This window comes from Solenopsis invicta, chromosome 3, assembly GCF_016802725.1.
Source record: "Solenopsis invicta isolate M01_SB chromosome 3, UNIL_Sinv_3.0, whole genome shotgun sequence".
Taxonomy (NCBI): domain Eukaryota; kingdom Metazoa; phylum Arthropoda; class Insecta; order Hymenoptera; family Formicidae; genus Solenopsis; species Solenopsis invicta.
This window is the reverse complement of record NC_052666.1, coordinates 17,209,738-17,230,952: the sequence shown is the minus strand read 5'-3', so window position 1 is coordinate 17,230,952 and position 21,215 is coordinate 17,209,738. Positions and strand designations below refer to the sequence as shown.

Below are 21,215 nucleotides of genomic sequence, written 5' to 3'. Positions count from 1 at the left end.
TACTATAATTTATATTTATTTAGATCCGTTATTATTTCTCAGTTTATTGTATTTATTATTTAAATGTTTAATTAGTATCTGATTTTATTAAAGCTTCAGATCTTAGGGAAACTGCATAAGATAATGACAATATGTATATAATGTACGATCGATAATTATATATAACATGTAAACTCTTTAAAAATTGAACTTTTAATGTGATTTTAATGTGATCATCCTTTAATTATTTTCCAGATGCATCTCTGTGTGCCTGAAAAACGATCTTCATAATTGCAGTCAGTCTTTCTTCTCCGACTGGAGCAACAACTTTCGATGCAAGAGGCAGAAAGGTAAATATTTTTTGTTGGTTTGCGAGAAACATTTGGAAGCAAAGGTACGCTTATACCTTCCGAAAACACAGAAAGAAGCTAATGATCGTTTAATTCTCATGCTTTTTCTTTTGTGAAAATATAATTAATGTGTTTATAATTGTAAGCAATTGGCTAGCAATTATCTGCAAAGATTCAGGTTGAATAGTGACGACTGTTAACTTATTCCTTCACCTTTCATATTATAGTTATCTTTTTAATGTGTAGTTGAGAGGAAGAAAATAAAATTGGAACTTGCGAAGGAACTATGAAGATGCGATTTGATTTTTGCGTCACCTCTTACTTAGTCCTATTTGAAAAATTCTAATAGATCTTTTTTAAATTTATTTTACGATCAAGGTTAATATATTTTCTCCTCGTGTGCTGGTATTCTCATAAGCATCGAGTGTAGCAGCAGTGTTCAGTTTTCACCGAGTCGATAGTGGTTTGTCTTTCGCGCACATGCATACACTCATGTATACACGAATGAGTACGGCGGTCAAGAGAACACGGGCCAAACGAAAAGCACGTGTACGTACGTGTACGCAGGTAGGTGTGTATACAGGTGAGCCGCGAACCCGTGCTCGTAGCCCTTCGGGCTATGCACCGGCGCTCAATGCCGACCCGGAGGAGAATGAAGGATGAGGAGCGCGAAAAGGGAACGGGAGTAACCGGGGCCCTCGTAAGACACGTGAAACTGACCAATAGATCCGGTTTAGCGAGTTTCCGGATTCCACGGGGTCATCGGGTGGGCCCCTTGGTTTGCGCAAGGAGCGGTATCCCCGTCATCGCCCCTCTTTCAGCTCTCCGTTCACGGACCGTCAGCGAGAGAGAAAGAGAGAGGGAGGGAGAGGGAGGGAGAGGGAGAGAGAGTACGGAAGGTTCGGTCACAGGACCTGCAACCCCTTGCCACTGTTCGTCCTGTAGTGCGCGCACTGTCCATCCGCATACATTACCGCGAAATCCGGTTTTCGACAATACCTGATGCGCTGCCCTCGCGCACCTCTCGCGATGGCCCCGATCAAGGGGTCACGCCTGGGTCCCGAATGACTGGATGGAGAGGAGCATGCAACCTGCCGTGGGCAGTGTGAGATCGCGGAACGGAGTGGAAGCGAAAGAGTTCGCGAGATCTATTCTCCCTGGGTTTTTTTTTCTGGCGAACGTAGTCTAACGTATTTTATTTATTTTTAATCTTAATCGTAATGAATTTTTTTGTTGACATGCGGAATAAAGAGAGAAAAATGGACTTATTATTTGTTTAGACAATAATTTTTATCAGAAAAAAAAACAAATAAATCGTTGATACGACAAAAATGATTGATTCCTTATTTTAATCACAATTTTCTTTAAATATTTTAAGAGTTTAAAACGAGAGGGAGAGAGAGAGAGAGAGAGACTAAAGATTCTGAAATAATCATCTTACATAAATAAAGTCTAATGTTTTCTCTCATGGACGATGCGCCCTACCCATCGTAGCAGCAATCTCCCTCTTTCCTGAGCCGCGCGATGCGCAATGACCATTCGCATACATTATCGCCCGTCCATCGAAATCCGGTTTTCGACAATACCCGGTGATACGAACCAGGGCTTCGGTCACCCTCCCGAAAGAGAAGAGCCGCGCGCAACCTGCGACGAAACTCGTGAGACCGCGGCGAGGGATACACACGTGGTGGAATAAGTTGAGGGACAGTAACTATGGTCTCTGTCCGGCCGTGATGGCGACGACGGTGCGCAGATTTCCTTTGGGGATGACCATCGATGACCGGGGGGTTGCGCGAGCGACTTCTTTCTCGTTTCTTTTTTTTTCAATTCTTTATTTCCTCCGTTCTCGTCACCGGTCCGGTGGGAACGAAAACCTGATCGGGGGAGTCTTCGTCCACTCTGATCGTCCTGCAACCACCTTGACGTCGCAAGCGCGCGAGAGAGACAGAGAGGGAGAGAGCGTGACGCGGAGGGATGGACGGAGAGGACAGTCGTGAACCGTTTGAACTTACCAACCCCGTATAGACATATGCGCGCAATGAGACTTGGTGGCCAGTAAGATCGTTATGTTGTTCGCAGGGTCATGGGAAAACCAGGCTAACCGGACATTGGTCACGAACGGAACTGGAACTTCCTTTGATAAGTCGCGGCGCGTGGAGAGCGTCACGACGCGCCTCGTGGCGCGGGGAGGATACTCGTCTCTCCCCGAGCCGATTTCAGCGAGTTAACGTCCGCCTCGAGAGAAAGGGATGGAAAAGAAAAATTGCGCGGCAGTTACATCCGAGATTTTGTTCGAGCCGTCTGTCCGACGACGACGACGGTTACCGCCTTGAGTTCTAACCGCCGCCCGTCGTCGCTCTCTAACGTCTCGCGACCGACATTTGTTGGCCTAACTTTTGACATCGTATTAACGGCTAAGGCATCCAACGAATGCGCGGGACGGTTGGAACGTTGAGCTTAACGAATTTTCTAGCCCTCTTCGTCCACGAGCGCTTTACCGGATATGCTTATTACACCATTAGATTTCGCTTCTTTACAGCGCTGCGCCGTGCGCGCAATGACTCAGGAAATAATTGAGGAAATTGAAATCTGTTCAAATATATCTGTTGCGGAATTATTGCAACACGCTGTTACGCAAGTCTAATGTGAAAAGGCATTCGCGTGTTATCGATTTGCTGAAATATGTCAAACTACCATTCTTTTTTTGCCCTCGCGCCGACATAGAGCTGTACAATATGAAATGAATTAATGGACGAAGCATGTAAGTGCAAAATGCTTCGGGAATTGTTCGGGAGATTGATCCTTGAACGGCTGCCAGGCACGGCAAAGAAATCGATCGAGGAAATTGACTTCTTTTTCTTACGCTCCGATAGGTAACCGCAATAAACGGCGCAGCGCGGCGGTAGCCAAATGGAATCTAACGTATTGCATAAGAGCGATATTGCCGTCTGCCGTTTTGCAAAAAGACTCACAACTCACCCGCCAGATCTATCGCGCAATAATGAACGTTAACGCGCGAGATAATACGCAGGCCGCCTGACGTCTACATTATTAATCATTAATAATCGTAACGTCCCCCTTTCCCGAAGCGGGCGTCAGCGGCGGTAGCCGATACCCGGCTGTGATACTCCAACGGAATGAAATCATATACGTCTCGACGAAATAACTCGTGGCCTACGCGCGGGGGACGCGCGTTTCGTCGAGATATTGACACAAAAGCCAAGTGTTTCCCGGTAGAGCTATCGTAATGCAATCGATGCCGACTTAACGTGCTAATTAACTCGCGCGGTATTGAAAGCTGCCTTGCAGTCGGGGACCGTTCGTGCCATTGACGAACGTTAAGAGAACGTCATCGTAGAAAATTACACTTCGCTCCGACTACCCTCGCGGATAAACCGCAATAAACTCGTCGCGCGGCGGTAGGTAAAACGCTCACTCGCGTTGCGCTAGATTTCCTACGAGAGAGGATAATTCCTTCGCCTTCATTGGCGCACGCGAGAGCGCAAATCGCCGGGCGATTATTGTCAGACAACAGGCCGAACAAAAAAAGAGTTTCGTTTTTCCTGAAACGACCGCGATGCATGCCGATGCACGCACGTCGCGCGAGAGGGTTTCGTGATTTTTTTCAGAGCGAGTTGCAAGATCCGCCGGAGGAAGCTGCTCCGCGCAGCCAATCCGAAGATAGTCGGCTGTCGTTCGATGCGCGTTTGACTTATTCGATCAAACGATCGACATTTATCATTCCTCATCCCCCGGCGCACGGCCTCGCCCTTCCGTTTGCGCGTTTTGCGCCTTTTGCGATTAAATTAAATGCCTGTACGATCGACGCAAAGTAGTGGCAGGTGCGCTCGGAAAACAGGAAGAAGCTAAACAGAAATACTTTAATGAAGAGCATTAGATAAGCATGGAATAAAAATAATCTTTATCTCTCGGAGTGTCCAGTCTTTTCATGCAACTACATATATACGAGCTTGGTTTTCGGCGCAAGAGTAAAAAGACGCGGTTCTATATAGCGGCGGACATTTAACGATACTTACCGTGTCGCTCAACGCGTGTCGCACGCAATTGGATTATTAATTAGCAGCTAGTTGTAAGCAGGTTTGATACGCTGCGCAGCAATGATGATAAATCACTGTTTTTCATCGCGATGCACGGGGTCGCCGACCAACGAGACCATTGACCATTGACCGTCAGGCGAGGTATTAACGACCGCGTGTCCAGCGTCCGTGCGCGGACGCTTAGAAGCATTATTCTATCGCGAGATAGCGGCTAGAGTTGCGCGCTATTACGCGCGTCATCGAGCGCCGCGCAAGAAATTTTTCGAGCGTCAACGGGCAATTATGAATTCCATGGAATTGTCCGAACTACAAGCAGCTCCGATATACCGTAACAACCGATTACCGGTCATTTATGCATTCGTAATCCTTTCTCCGCGTCTCCGCCGTTGCGCTCAATCGTCCTCGAGCATTAATCGACACGCGGACGGTGGTTTTTACCGAATGCCGAATCCGGTTTGCGCCGCTTTGTTCGCGTCGCCAATAAGTAATCGTTCCCCTTAATACCTCAATTTACCGCCGATTTTCTGCCCCTAACTGCTCATGCAGGCGTTTATCGCCGTCGCTATGTGTATCATTGGTTTCCCGCCGTCTCCCAACCGTTTCCCTTAACGGTCGATTAATAATAGGCAACACGTGGCGTTCCAGTTTCGTGCCTGCTGGCAGCCACGGTAAAGCGTTCTCTTCCTCGTGCCCGGCGTCGCGCTAATTAGCGTATCGTGGAAGTTATCGAAAATCCACGTGAGCGTTACAGATAATGTTCATTACCGCAATCTCGGTCTATTTGCGAAATCTAATGGACCACGCCCAATACCGGCGATCGGAGCAACCTTATAGACTCCGCGAGAAAGAAGACTGTGTAGTCCGATGGCTGTACTGGCTGCGGACTTATTGTGTGATAATTTAATCGATAACATCTCCTTACGGTTATTCCGAGCACGTCGGGGCAGCTGAATTTTACCTTATTTGCCACTTATCTATATTTTCCATCGATCTCTATAATCCATGATAATTCAAATTTCCAATAATTTGACGTGTACTTCACAGGTACGTGCACTAGGAATACTCGCGGAACTCGCTTTGAAATTATATAAATCTTCAGCTTTATAGGTCTGGCACGTGTAATAGGCATACATAATTCTTTCAAATTGTAGTCGAGGTTTCTTTTGCATCGGCGACGAGATATTATATCAGATTGGAGACTTAGGGCTTCATTGCATCAATCTATTTGTAATTCGATAGCAGTAGTAGTAGTAGTAGTAGTAGTAGTAGTAGTAGTAGTGTAATACTAATCGAAGACTCTTCAATCATTTTCTTCTACAACACCCGAAGCAACCGAGATTACAGGTAATGCCGGACCGGCGCGGCATCCAGGCCTGGATGCCGCAAGAAAACGTCAGTAAATCCAAGCGGAGGCAACGACGCTCCGTGTGCCGATCGAGAGCCCAATTTCAGTCGCGTCACGCGCGCTTACCTTACCTCTCTTAGCCGTAGGCTGTAAGCCGATTTTCTATTGCGGCCGCGTTTCGCGCGGCGCGCACCGTAAGAAGGGGCTATTAGAGCGACGCGTCCATTCATAATCCATTCATAAATTAGCTCAGCCAAGGAGGGAGAATAATGGCATGTATACCGGCCCCGTGTATAAGGATTCCCTCTTGACCCGCGGACCGACGTTCACGTGGTGGACGAGGACGTGGTGGCGCGGATGGGGAGAAGAGGAAACCGCAAAGTTGGAGCAGGACGGTAGAAGATACTGTGAAGATCGGTTACGATCCGCCGCGATTTCGCTCGTCCGCTCACGGGCGGATCGTCGCGCCGCGATGGAATTTATGCGTTTAGGCGTCGGCTGAATGCTGATGTATACGGCCTCGTATAATGTTGCTATCGCGCGGCCGACGGCGTAATGGCTCGCCGCGCCGTCCCGGAATGATGGCGTATACGACGGCGCGCGGCGCGTGCTATCGGTAATTATTTATCTAGCCGATCCCCGAATGACCGTAGCAACGTAGGAACGTGCGCTGGTCGATGCCCTATATCGACAGTGTACATCCCGCACGCGCGCGCACGCGCGCGCGCGATCTCCCTTTTCCTCTTTCCCATAGTCTCATGTTTGTCCCCTTAATCCGTCCTGGCGCCGTTGACGAGAAAGTCTTCTATGGCGTTGTCTATTGCGCGACATTTTACGATGTCATATACAATCATAATGCACGGATGACGCGTGTGGATTAGATTTGCGCAATGTTAATAACGCGCTTTGCGCACAAAGATGCACGTCCAAACTTTTCAGTCCCTAATCCTTAATACAAAATGTGAGTTTAGTCAGTTATCAAATATTCCGTCACACTATGATGATAATTGATGGTGTATGCAATAATAATTACTTCAAATACATCTTTATAAATGCGCTATCTAAATAGGACTTTATGATGCGTATTAAGAGGGTAGCATACCACGCAAGCGTCGGAGCCACTTAATTTTTTGCCAAGCAGATATCTCGTACAATATTTTAAATTAATTGCGTCCTAAAGATGCTAGAGATATACCTTGTCTCGCCGCGTAAAAGATGCGTTACGCAATTTTTACGGGTAATTACGAGCGATAGCGCGACGGCCGACGCTGCAACTCGTCCCGATAACACCACGGCCGCGATTGCGTGCAGCGGACAAGATTATAAGCAATTAGTCAGTTATCGGTCGATTCTAAATCATTGTTTCTCGAGACGCCAACGAGACGCTCGAGATATCTCAGTCTTCCCTTCCCAGTCTCTTATTTCTGCGCGCCCCCTTAATCGCGCTGCAGCTTTATACGTCGCGCAATCAGAGGATTTTACGACGATCGCAAATGCCGCAAAGAACACTGCGTAAATAAATATGCACGCATGTCCGCATGCAGCGCGCCGGTGGTTAAAATCGCCGTTGCGACGTCGCATCGGTGAAAGAAGACCACGTGGCGTGGCGCGTAAATTAACCGTAAATAGATCTCATATGCACGATACAATCTATCGTCGTCGTAAGATCAATCTTGTCGCCGATCGTCCCTTCGCTGCCTTCGCGACCTCCGTTCATTTTTATCGTTGACATTTTATCGCGTACTTTCCTCTCCGTCACGCGTTCGCACTTTCGTCGGCGCGAATTAAACGCGATGACGCTCGGCGATACTGTTGCTACACTGTTGCGTGACCTAACGGGGGTCCGCCCTCTAATTTCATTTGTCGAGATTCTATCGCGAAATTTATACGGTCAACCGATGGAAATACGTCGTGGAAACCGATAAAGTGGCCACGCATAATGCAAATTACGCGTCTCTCGAGCTTCCACGTTCGGCGAGCCGTTAAATCGACACGAACGCGAAGAAATGCATTTCCTTTACTCATTTTGTAAAAATAGCTGCTTGATTTCCCGACGGTTATGGAGAATTTAGAATCAGAACAAATTCGTCTTTTTCACGCGAATGTGACAGGTTCATGCATCATTGATTAGAACGATAAATAATTATAATTAATGCAGAAACAGGTGGACATGTCCGGTTCTGGCAAGATAAATCTTTTAATCCGAAATCTTTTAATAATATCGCCATTTCTGTAATGATAAATAAAAATTTCGATTCCTATGCCAATAGCGTGTTATTTGTATAATGCGTTTTTTCATGTATATCGCCGATCATATTAAATCTAACTGATCTCGATCGCACTTCGGCAACTTGCTTACACGGATTATACAGAATGCGAGTCACGTAAGTGCGACCGAAAAACAGACAGGGAATCCACGATGATGTATCGATATTAGAGTGACGCAGCGCGGGCTGGCGGGATCCCCGATACATGCTATTGATACTTCGGGATTCGGCGTCCTTGATCCTGCGTATGCTCGCGGCCTACAAAGAAGTCTACTATTTGAAACGCGTTCGCCTGTCGAAGGAATCTCGAGTTCATCACGCCGACTGAGACGCTGCTATTACTGAGAGACTGAAATCAGCAATCGCAAGAAGTTTTTTCTGATACCTCGGACTTGCAAACGTATATATTAAAGTTAATGAATTTAATTTTATTTATATCTTTTCTCAATGCTTCCAGAGTTGTGAAATTCCGATAACTTTGCTAAAAACAGCTCTTGAATATTTATATTTTAACAAAATGCGTTTTTTTTTTGTTATTTATGCACGATTATACTACGGTATTTTGTACAGTACAATTTCGCTTAAAATTGTGCCGATGAACGGGAACTTTGAAACTGTGTATTGTCGGCTATCAATTGGTACAGTAGGTAGGTTGATATCGCATTAACGGTACTAAGGAGAGTCGGGACTGAGTAAATACTCATGTAGCGATACTCATGACAAGGACGAGCCGTGTCGCAACAGGAAGCAACCGACAGTTCGACTGGTCATGATGAGTGATGAGCATCTGAAAGATAAAATTTGATAGAGATTAAGTTTTTGTAGCAATATTTCATTCTTCTGCGGAAAGATGCTTTTAGAGAGAAAGATATGTTTTCAGTAAATAAATACATTCACCGTTATTAATAAGGTAAAAGTGCAATACCACACTAAATATAAAACTGAATATATTTGTTGCGAATAAATTTGTCGCCAAAAAATGTAATTTAATAATAAAACATAAAATAAATATTATATTAAAGAAAAAATATTTAGAATTGCATGCGCAAAATGAAAAAGTAATGCCAAACCTGAAAAATCTACATTTATGTGCTATATAAAGTAATAAAGCATGTCCGCGGGTTTTTTAGTGATGCAACGTTAACGATTATGATGACAGGTTTATACCGAGTGATAATGCGTTTTGCATCTTGATATCATTAATGCCATTTTTCTACTATCGTTGGATATAAATTCGGGAAAGTTTGTTATAAACATCTTGGTTACTAAGTAAGATAACATAGAAAAAATTTCCTGCCTACTCGAAGTAGGTTTGATAACGTAATTATTTTCTAATCTAATCAGCATTCATGTACACGTTTTAACTTTCACGCGTGCACGCATGCGAGGAATTTTAATAAAAAAAAAAAAAAAAAAAACATGCATTTTTCTCATCTTTGATAATTCCTTGGACATTCACATTGGCAAATATAATATTTCTTGAAAAATTCGAAAAATTTACGCGCAGAATTTTTTTAGATTGTAAGTTTGCTTTTCAAGTAATTTTCGAAATTTACAATTTTGAAGAAAATTATCAGACAACGACTAACACAATGTTTACATCTACCAAAATAAATGTAAGCAGGCGAAGGAATGACAAAAATCATAGCGGCGTCCCCGTCGAATATCGAGAGGCCGAGAACACTAAGTGCATTTAATCCCGAGCACAGCGCGACAAAAAAGGGCCATCGGCTCATCGCCGAACCGGCGCGCGGCGGCACGGAGTGCGCATCACGGAGTCACGAAGAAGCATGAAGGGAGGAAGCGGCAGCCGCAGAAGAGGACAAGGAGGAGGAGGAGGAGGAGGAGAAAAAGAAGACGATGATGAAAAGGATGAGAAGAGAAGAGAAGGAAGATAGCCTCGGCCGGCGCGTCGGTTCCCTCGTGGCAATGCGGGTGCCGATTACGGGCGGCGGGCTTGAATCGCAACGCGACGCGGCTTTATGCGCCTTGATAGCTAGCTGCACCAGGAGGCGGCGCCGCTACGTGCAACGGCGAGAGCCTACCTACCGGACGAGAAGTCGGGGACCCATTGGCCACCGCAATGACCAATCATCATTTGACATTCTTTCACCTTGCTTCGTGCGTGTGTGCGCCAAACCGCCGTGCTGGGCAACGCGGAGCCGCTTGCACGTACGCGCGCACGCACACGTACGCGCTTGTACACGCACGTGATGTCGCGGTCGATATACATCGAACGCGCCCGTTACCACTACCACCGCTGCGGTCACCACTACTACCGAGGATCGCAGGCGATCGAGAGCGCCGTCTGACACCCGGCTGCAAGCGGCGCGGAACACATGCAGCGTCGTGCTTAGCGTGCATCGGTAGCCGGCCGAGTACAGGTTTATTAGGAAAAATCGGAGTCACTTCGAATTTCAAGTTGCGTCTGATATATAGCGCTTACGTCCCGTGTACGTCGATGTACCCGCTTGATTTTAACATCGCGCGGAGCGATGCTATTTATGGAACTGATTTGCAACGTGGATACACGCGACGTCTGTCTAAAAAAGAAAGAAAAGAAAAAAGAAACGTACGTACATCGGTAGCGCGATGCTTCTTGACGAGTGGTATGTGTTTGGATGCTTGCTTGCCAACTATTAAATTAATTACTCAAGTACAAAGTTAGATTAATCCTAACTTACGCGCACGAAGAGTGTATTGATGTCTCCGGCGTTGATATCTCCAAAGCGCTGCATCGCAATCAGCGTTTATTGACATTGAGATGCACACATGTACGACAAAATTCCAAAATAAAAATAAATATAGTTATACATAATGTAGCGTATTTTATTAATTAATTAAATTAATTTGATTATCAATTTAATATTGTAATTATTTACTGCTTTTGTTCAACTTAGAATTGTTTCAAGATCGAAAATTTATTTGGCAGGCAGTTTAATGGATTTGAAAATGCGTACAAAGCACACAAGAAATATCAGCACTAATATTCAGCTATGAGTCGAATAAGGCTCATTTTTTTATTAATTTATTAATTAACTCTGCTCGGAGAGTTCCATCACTAATGAAAAGTTGTGCTTTTCAAAAAGTTTTTAAACTTTAAAAAAAAAAATTTGATGCATATTTTTAATATTTAGAAATATGACTGTTCAATTATATGACTTGAAACATCTTTACTTTTTTTTTATGGATACTTTTTTTATTCAAAGAGATAGAATCGGTAAAATGGAAAAAATTGTCTGGATCAATATATCCAAGCTAATCCGCGGAGAGCGGAGAGTTAAGTTACGATTCTTGAATTATTAATTTCATAGATAATATTCACAGTTTATTCAGGCAACGTCTATATACATGTTGCATCTATAATCGTAAACTTGCTATTCATTCAATGAATGGGATTCTCCGCGCAAACAGATTTCTCGTTACACGATGCGTTGTGCTATGGGTGTGCCCCTTTCCATTTCGTGAGCCAAACGAGAGCACCTTTCGCCAATACCCTGCACACGAGTGCAGGAATGTGGTGGGGCTAATCTCTTTGCCAATTTGCGATTCTTCGGTTTCGATTGCGGAATTTCATTGACTGCTATCGGTTAGGAATCGTCTGCTGATCTCCAAACCGGTAAATTTCGAAATGACTGACTTATTGGAAATAATTTAAGCCATGCACTTTTCAGCCGCTTGATTTATGCGCACGAAGGAAGTAACGTGCCGGCACGAGGTGATATATGTACCAGTCATCCAATAAATATCAGATGCAAAATTGTCCACTAAATACAGGAAATAATATGTCCATACCGTCTCACGTCATGACCTTATTTTAATAAATTTTTCAAAGCTCGTAACATTATTACAAACTTAGCGTTTCTTTCTTATGTTTATTATAAAAAAAAATTAGATATATGTAAGAGTTGGTAAAACGATCGAAAAACTTGAAAAAGATAAGGATTAAAGAAGGAGCAGCTTGTAGATAACATTTGAATACATACGCAGCTTGTTTACTTCCTCAACCGCCATTCCAACAGTCAAGATAATATTTGTGGTCACGAAGTCTCGTGTGCATCGCGATGTATACATACGTTAGCGCGAGCCTCGACAATTTGCCGTGCCAGAATTGAAATCAAGATCGCCATGAAGGTCTTCTGTAAGTACTTGGTAGCGGGATGTTTATCAGATAAGAGTTTTTAGTCCCTGCAAAATACTATATATATGAGTCGTATCTGATTTTAAATAATATCGACACTATCCAACTCTTTGGAGAACTTTCGTTAATTAATAGAATCTTCACGTGCATATTGATCATTAATGATAATCGCGATCCACATCGCTATTTACAATCTTAAGTCCGGTTATATATAGACGGATACGCGGGTATTACTGATGCACGCGTTGTCACCGGGCTTAGGACATCAGGGACACGCCAAGGGGTTGTTGACACGACGCGGCACTCGGCGCAGTCTCGCGCCTGGAAAAACGCCGACTTAGGCATTCAACATGCCAGCTGCGACCGATTCCGCGGTAGCACACGCCGGACCAGTTCAGCGAATTGAGCAGCTCCACTTGCCATATCCCGTCACATCCTGCAGGCATTTCCCTGCCTATTACGGCCGCGACGGATCACGGCCTAGGGCAAAGAACTGTTCAATGAAATTCTTTGCTGCGAAAACTCGACTCTCGTGGACTTGTGTGCATCTCGCCCGTTCCGGGAAATAGACCGCGGAATTCGATTCAGTCGCCATTGCGGCTCGGAAATCGCTAATATCACCTTCGAATAATATCGAAGAAAGGAGAGCATGAGAAAACGTTTGACTGCAATACGTTAAATTCTATCGCTACGGAAAATCAAATTTTATTTTATTTCAATAACGATTTCCACCTAAAAAAAAAAAATTATTACTTCATAACGTGTATGTGTAATGAATAATCTTTTTTAGATTTTACTACATCTCTAACTTTTTTATCAAATAAAATACACTTAGAAAATCCACGATAGATACATTAATTTAAATATTTCCTAAATTAAAATTGAACTTGCCATTAATAGTATTCATTGCTTTACAGGAATTTAATTAATTTGAAAGACAAGTTAAAAATACTATCAATTGAGTTTTACAGAAAAATAATTAAAAGTGCACACACACACTTGGTATCTTTTATTTTATCTTTTTTTTTGCAAAAGTATATATTTATCTGACGCGTAAAATGTGAAGCGGTTTTCAGAGCGTAGCACGAAAAGAATTTTGATATATCAACAGGATATCGACTAGTTACGCATGGCAAAAATAATATGCCCGCGCAAACGTACGACCTCGAACCTTGATTTACCTCTCGCAAGGAAAGTGGTATGTACCGTAAAATGTATATCAGAATGAAACGCGTCGTAATACGCACGGTATCTAGATGCAGTTAACTACGTGTCACGGTTCACCGCAGAAACAACAATTACGTGAAAAATGACTATTGCGCGGCGTGAAGGTCATTGCGGAGCAACAAGAATCGCTATCCGAGCGATCATACGTTGCAGAGAGATATTTACCTGGCCTATCCCGCCAGCTTCTAATACTTTATAGCTTATGGAAGTTAATATGCCGATTAAATGCAAATTCGCTGCAAGCGATTAAATCACAAACACCGAAGAGGCAGCGTCGCGGAAAGATTATAAATAATCTGACATACCATCATCGAATATCGAAATGTCGCACTCGAAGTCCATCGAGAGAGAGGAATCGTTGATTTTTCACGCCTTGAATGGTAAAGAGATTAGTGCAAAATGATGATTGCTTAGTCGCTGCAATAATCCGCTCTAGCGACAAACAGAACAGTAGCGCGCGATGGGAATAATAAGAAGTTCGATTGCCCTGAGTGACGAGGAATTAGGTGACATAATGATTTACTAAGAAGCAGCTGTCAGAGAACGAGCATGACATAACAGACTCTAACGAGCCGGAACTTGTTATTCTCCTTAAAAAAGTTGGCCGTTACATCACACGCACCGTACGTTAACGGTGATGGCGAATACCTTTCAGCTTAAATATAATTAAACAGTTTTTTATATACAATATAAAAAAAAGAAAGAGAAAAAACGAGAAAGAAGAGATAAGATATTGCCATATATTCGACACATGTGTATTTTATGTATCAAGATACTAAATGTGATCCTTTAGTTTTGTTCTCCTTCAGGGTCCAATTCCTAGATCCCATCATCCAGTACTCATCCTAAGCCTAAAATCACATCCATCAGACAATACGGCCTGGTAAGATGAAGAGGCGCCGCATTGGCGTGGGCCACAATCTACCTTTCTCTATCGCTTCGTGACGTCTCGTAACGATGATTCTGACGATTTTCTTTTCGTCACCGAACCCGCGTTGGGGTTACCCTGGTCCGTATGACCATCCCTAAGTGGCTGCGCGACCGGTGCATTAGTTACGGCCGGATTGGTAATGACGTTTTCATTCTAATAAATGATGCGCGCGAAGACGCAAGAGCGTAGCGAGGTCGGCGAGGAAAGAAAGGGCCAGAGTGGCCGAAGAGAAGGAAAACGAAGTGGGATAGAGCGAGGAGTCGGTCGTTGTCCAGAGTCGACGATGCACCCTCGTCCTTTCTCTCCCGCTCGATTCTCTACCCAACGTCTCTCCCCTCTCTCTCTCTCTTTCTCTCACACACACACACACACACACTCACACACGCACATATAATACATACGCAACTTCGGGATGGTTCTTTTGCGCTAAACCGTCTCCTTCTCCTGGGTGGAGGATTTTCTCATCGTCGGAGGACTCGTCAGTTTCTTCGAGAGGCGCCCTTGGCCCTCTCCGGACCTCGGCCGGTACCTCTCCGGCCCTTACATATATGTATTTGTATATACATGTGTATTGCGGGCGCATATATGCGAGCCGACACACGCGCTCTCCACTTCCTTTCGCCGCGTCTCTCGTTCGTTCGTCCGTTCGTTCGTACATTCGGTCCCGAAGAGTCGAAGGAAGGCCAACAGCGGCAAGAGAAGAAGACAGGGCGTGGTCGCGATCTCCCGCACTGCGAAGCGCGTTTATTTGGTCGAGAAATATCTCCTACGTTCCCTCCGTCGGCACTGACATCGTATCTAAAGAGATGCTCTCTCTTCCCCTCTCTCTCTCTCTCTCTCTCTCTCTCTCTCTCAGCGGATTAAAATATTTAAAAAAAGCAGCAACTAAACTGTTTCCTCTTTGCTCCTTAAAATCTTATGATACACATTTGCAATCAAAGCGATGTTTCCAAGATATATTAATAAATATTGATAACTTGAACATCTGTGTGTGAATTTAATTGAACGAATTAAACGAAATTTATTGAATTGAAAACTGAGTTTTATGTTTTTAATCTCTTGAGACCTGAGGCGCGTACTTCATACTCCTGTATCTTTATCCTATCTTCCACTGCCCCTCCCTAACTTATGCCCAGCTTCCGATGGACCTTCGCGCATACGCCCTTTCCTCGTTCTCTTTCCACACTTTCCAATCGGCGCGGCTAGAGCATGTACGTGCACACGTGTACGCACGTGTGTCGGGTCGCATCGAAAGGCGCGTCACGCGTTTCGAGTCGTCCATCTAACATCGTTCTTCGTAGTATGGAAGAGAAACGGGGAACGTGGACAGCGCAATGAGTATGGCTCGCTACGAAGGAACGAAAATAGCGAAGAGGGATAGAGAGAAATGGGAGCAAGGAGGAGAACAGAATACCAGCGCGAGGAGTAAAAACAGCCCTCTTCTGCCCCTTATCTTGCTCTCTTTTTCCCATCGATCCCTCCTTTCCTTCTTGGCAGAGTCACGTCCTCGGACTTTGTGTCGAAAAAGAAGAGACGAGATGGAGTGAGGACGAGGTTCAGGAAATTTACGCCTGGATGATTATCGCTCGATCGATTCGTGGATCGATAGGCATCCGTCCGGGTAGATAGCTCCGCTAGCGGATGGATTTAATTACGAACGGAATATTTAGTCGGTTTATTTTAGTTCCTATAGTCGTGAACGCTCTTCATCCTGTGACAGAAATATTACGTTGTTACTTGGAAAATACTTAGAACTAATTTATAGAAGCATGTTGATTTTAATACAACATTTTCTTTCTCCTTTTTCCGTTTTTACTAGATAAATCGGTTTATTATTTTGATTTCGTCATATCAAAATTTGCTCCACTTTTAAAAAAGAACATTAAATTGATACTGCTTATTATTTTGTTTTCTTTTCTAGCTTTGTAGGCAATTAATAAGATTCAAATATCAGGTCAATTAGTAATAGTACATAAATAATTTTATTTCATTTTAAGTTAAATAATATAAAAAAATTGATAAATAATCAGACAATAAAGTTTACGTACAAGTTCCATAGTCGTATAAAATTTTTTCTGCTTGAGGTAAAGGCTGAGAAAATATTTCATCACATTACATCATATTTGTAGCTTGTGCCTTGCCAGTTTTCTATAACTTATTTATATAGTACACGATTATGTATTCAAAAAAGAAAATTGCCAGTAAACATGTGATAATTGTTCTCGTACGCACAGAAAGCGCACATTCATTCTCATTATATCGAACGAATTATCAGAACATTGCATATTGAACGATTTACACGACAATTCCACAAGTGACCTCGATTCCAAGTAGCATATCGCATATCGGAGCTCTTCAAGGCCGTTCTACCAAATGAGACCCGGAATCGAACACCGTACACCTCAAATGAGGTTCTTGATCGTACGTGAGATTTCGCCTTCTCTTTCGCTACTTCTCGCTACATCTGTCATCAAACTTTATAGAATATTTGTACGGTCTTCGAATTTCGAGGTGTTTTCACTTTCTTCATTAATGACGACCATTTATAAACAGATTCCGTTATTTAAAACGGTCCATGTGGTTCCAATTTCGATTCAAACCAAATCTTAAAAAAAATTTCAGCTGAATTAATTTAATTTAACAGGAAATTTATCTGTTATTGTTACACGTTAGATTTATGATCCTTTCCCTCAAGCATTTTTATTTTTTTTATTTTTTTATATCGCTGCGAGCTTTGATACAGTTTGTTAGAATTTACAAACATGGAAATAATGGTTACTACGCAAATGGTCGAGCTAATAATAATGGCCATAACGAAAGCTCTTTATAACCGCGTATAATTCGCCCGGAGGAAGAATCCTGCGGCGCCGATCCAGTCCCAATATTGTAACCGCGAATTACTGGAAATGCCTTATTTTGCGAATGTCACAGACGGCGGTGTAAAAGGAAAAAGAAGAAGAAAAAACGAGGCTGCCAGTGTTAAATTCTCTCTCTTCGTGTACAGACAAGCCAGAGGCCTCTCATTACAGATTCCGTGCAGAGTATTTGATTACCGGCAACGATAACAAATTTCAGTAATGCGCGTTGAGAACGAGGAGATAATTAATATCATCGAACGCGTCTCGCGTATAAAATTCTTTCCGCCGAGGTGGACGTCTATGTAGCCGGAGGAGAGGAGGAGAGAGAAAGAGAGGAAACATGCCCGATGCGGACGTACGGAAGATGTAATCCAACGTGACACTGAGGCGGAAAGTAACATCCCGAGGCAATGTAACTCGACGATGTACGACGTGATGAACGAGCGCTCGCCGTGAATCATTTTATGAGTTTTATAATATTGGCCAGGTTTATATAGATAGCCTGTCTCAGAAGTCGCGCACTTTCTCTGAGCCAATATAAGAAGAATAATGGTCGTTTCAACGTTACGGACGATACGAAATTCTTACAGTAAATACAAAGGGGAGCGAAATACGTACTTAGCAAAATGCGAAGCTCGACCAATTTTAAATAATTTGTAATTTTAATAGTCAATAGATGAGTCGAAGACCATAAAGTATCATTGTCAATATTGTTATCGAACTCGGAGACATACTTCTACGGCGATTCGTCGTAAAATTGCGTACGGATCGCCGCTAGAAATTCCAGATACGCGGTTTCACTAAGGAGCGGCCACAATCTGGGAAGGATTAAAGCGAGAAGGAAGGCGGAGAGGAACCGGGTATGGAAGGCCGCGAAAACGATGTCAGCACGACGAAACGTAGCGCAGACAAACGGGGGCGGGCGGGGACCGAGAAAGAGTTTAAGCTGGTTCGGTTTTCTCCTTGGCCTCTGGATCGCGATCGTTTCCATCGGAGCGCGCCCGGGAGAGCAGCCGCGCCGGTAGCCAGGGGGCAGAAGCAAAAAAATTCAAAGCCGACGCCACTCATGCCGGCGAACGGATTTTTATATCGAGCACATACAGAGCCGACATGCGTACGATAATGCATGTGCGTGTGTGCGTACGATGACTCGCGCGATGCTACTGCACACGAAAAAGACTGTATGTATTTAGCCTTGTACAGATCAATACGCACAAGTATCTCTAGCCTTTGATGCGACATTTTTTATATCAAGATCACTTGGGAGAAATTATCGAGCTATCGAAATTAAAATATTCTGAATAAAAGAGACTTTATACGTTTCTTCTCTTTTTTTAAATTGGATCGAATAATGCTAAGTTTAATATAATAAAAATTAACCGCTTCTTGGCGAAAGCTGCATGATACAATAAATATATATAATAATAAAAATTAAATAACAGTTTAAGATTAATATATTACAACTCACAAAAGTAAAATATTCAGCTTGAAAAATAAAAATTTATAAGATAAGCTTGCTTAATAATTCCGCTTAATTTAGTATAATTTTTGTTTTCGTATGCCGCCACAATTATTTTTGAGAAGTATTTTTAGAAACGCAGCTTTTCTTGGTTTCTAGAAGGCATTGAAGAGATAATCTTTACTGATGTGACAAATAGATGTAGAGATTCTAATTAAAGTAAAATATTTCTATTGCTACTCAATTACATAAAGTTTAGATTATATGAAACGATAATGTTCTTGATGCTCGCTTAATTTGTAAATTAATACGGAAATGAAGAAAGTTGGAATTTTCTTGTTTGCCACAGATAGATGTGCATGCTTGATATCAGTTGAAAACTTTTTAATGATCGACATGTACCGGATTGCGCGCATGTAAGGTGAAGAAAGCGTGTGCGCGGTGCAAAGACAGACTTCTCTTTCCTCGAAGCGAGGGAGCGCGAAGGTATACTTTGTCCAGGAGTGTTGCACGTATCGCATCGGATTTCACGTTGGGCCTGTGGTTCCTTGGGAATGGATACTTGCGCGGTTATGGATTACGATCGCGGCAGTTTGCAGCCACGACTGAGGGGATATACATAAGACAAGTACATAATGCACGTGAAGCCTTTCGATTCAGCGATTGACCCTTACAAAGCCTTAGTGAAACGAAATCTGGGAAGATTGTTACGAAAAATAAATAGCTAAAGATTGTGATACTAAATATGAAAAGTATAACGACTCATAATTATAAATGAGAGTAAGATGAGTCGTATATGAACATCAGCTGAAAAATGCTGAGCGAATTTTTGAATGAAGATCATAAAGAGCATATTTAATTACTGTAAATATCTCTCTAAAATATATACAGGGTGATTATTAATGAATGTCCCTACTTTTTACCATAGGAGCATGATTTACCGATGGATACGTATTTCTAACATATTAGAAATTACAAATGCGTGCTCCTATGGTAAAAAGTGGGGGCATTCATTAATAACCACCCTGTATGTATATAAAAAAAATATATAAGTAGGAAATTTGTATTATAGAAATATTTAACCGCACAAATAGCTTATACGTCATTATATACATATGAAGTACAAAGAACATAAAGAAAATAATTCAAACTCGGGAATATGAATTTCATTTTTGAATCACAAAAATCTTTTTACAAAGTTGAAAAAAGGAAGAATGTAATGATGCATTACACTAAATAAGAAAATTGAAGAAAAAATTGAAAATTTACTTATACATAGTTGTCACTTCAGGTTAATTTTATCTTAATGTAGAAGTTGGGTAGCAAACTCTTTTACACTGTTTAGAAATATCTAACAATGTTGACTATATGAAATTACAACTAAACGTCCAACGAAAAAGATTTTCATTGATTTAGCTTTACACGTATTCATTTAGCTTGTTAGCGAAGATAAACCATTATATAGCGGATATTCATAGTCGGCTCTTAATTATATTTAAGACCGTCTTAAGTACCATTTTGAGACAGCATTAACCAATCACAGAGCCGTATTAATAACTGAAGACATTACTTAAGATAGTCTTGATATAAAAATCAATTATGAATTGATTAATGAACCTACAAGTGCGCTGAACAAAGACAGCACAAAGTCTAAAATTAAATCATAAGACGCCTTTAAGCCTATAAGATGTTTTTAAGACTACTTTTGAAAATGTATATTAAAGACATCTTTTAGATGTTTTATGACCCGATTTTAGACTTTGTATTGTCTGGGAGCGCTAGCCTACTCACTTGATCTTAGCACTATTCTCCTTACCGACATCAAACAAGTTCTGCCTTACTTTTAGCATTCTAGCTTAATAATTAAATTTTTTTAAGTTGCTTGGTTTGTAAATTATGTTCTTTTACAATTTTTAGTAATTTCATATTATTTTATAATAATACATTGCAAATCTGAACTAAATTCTATAGATATATAATTTCTATGTTGCCAATGTCATATAAATAAGCTTCCATCATAACCATCTGTAGAGAATTGAGTCGTTTCGTGTATGAGTAAAATAATTGATAAAATAATATTATATTTTAATTATTAATCATATTGTATATAATTGATTTTTTTTTATGTAAAAAGTACGAAATTTTTATATGTTATGATAATTTTAAAATTACAAAATACAATTATGATATGCATTATACATATACAGTATAATATTAGACTTAATTGTGAGAAAAATAATTTTTTGAAAATATTTTTTTTATATGTAAAAAGATAAGTATCCATTATTCCTTAAAAACTTTAGCAAATTGTAAAAAGCTTATTTAAATGTATCTTATACTGTAAAAACGTCAGAAGCTTTTTCTTAGATATGTTATATATATCCAATGTATATTATCGGATACACTAAAAAATTTTTTAAATAAAATCAATACATTTTCTTAAAATCATATAATTTAATGCATTTTTGCTTTATTTAAATGAAAATATTTCCTTTTAAGTAACTAAACATATTATCTAAATTATATGATTTTGTTTTTTTATATTTGTTACATTTTAATAATAATTTTATAAATAAGCTAATAATATTATTAAACTTAAT

The 21,215-nt window shown here is 41.7% G+C and overlaps 1 long non-coding RNA gene across 2 annotated transcripts in view; it reads left to right on the top strand.

Annotated features, from left to right (window-relative positions):
• The window catches only part of LOC120357272, a 181,962-nt gene extending 160,786 nt beyond the window's left edge, over positions 1–21,176 (top strand). For both annotated transcript variants that reach the window (XR_005574426.1, XR_005574425.1), the window contains one exon: positions 235–21,176. This is a non-coding gene — a long non-coding RNA (uncharacterized LOC120357272). The remainder of the gene's footprint in view (positions 1–234) is intronic.
• Positions 21,177–21,215: the final 39 nt, after the last annotated feature.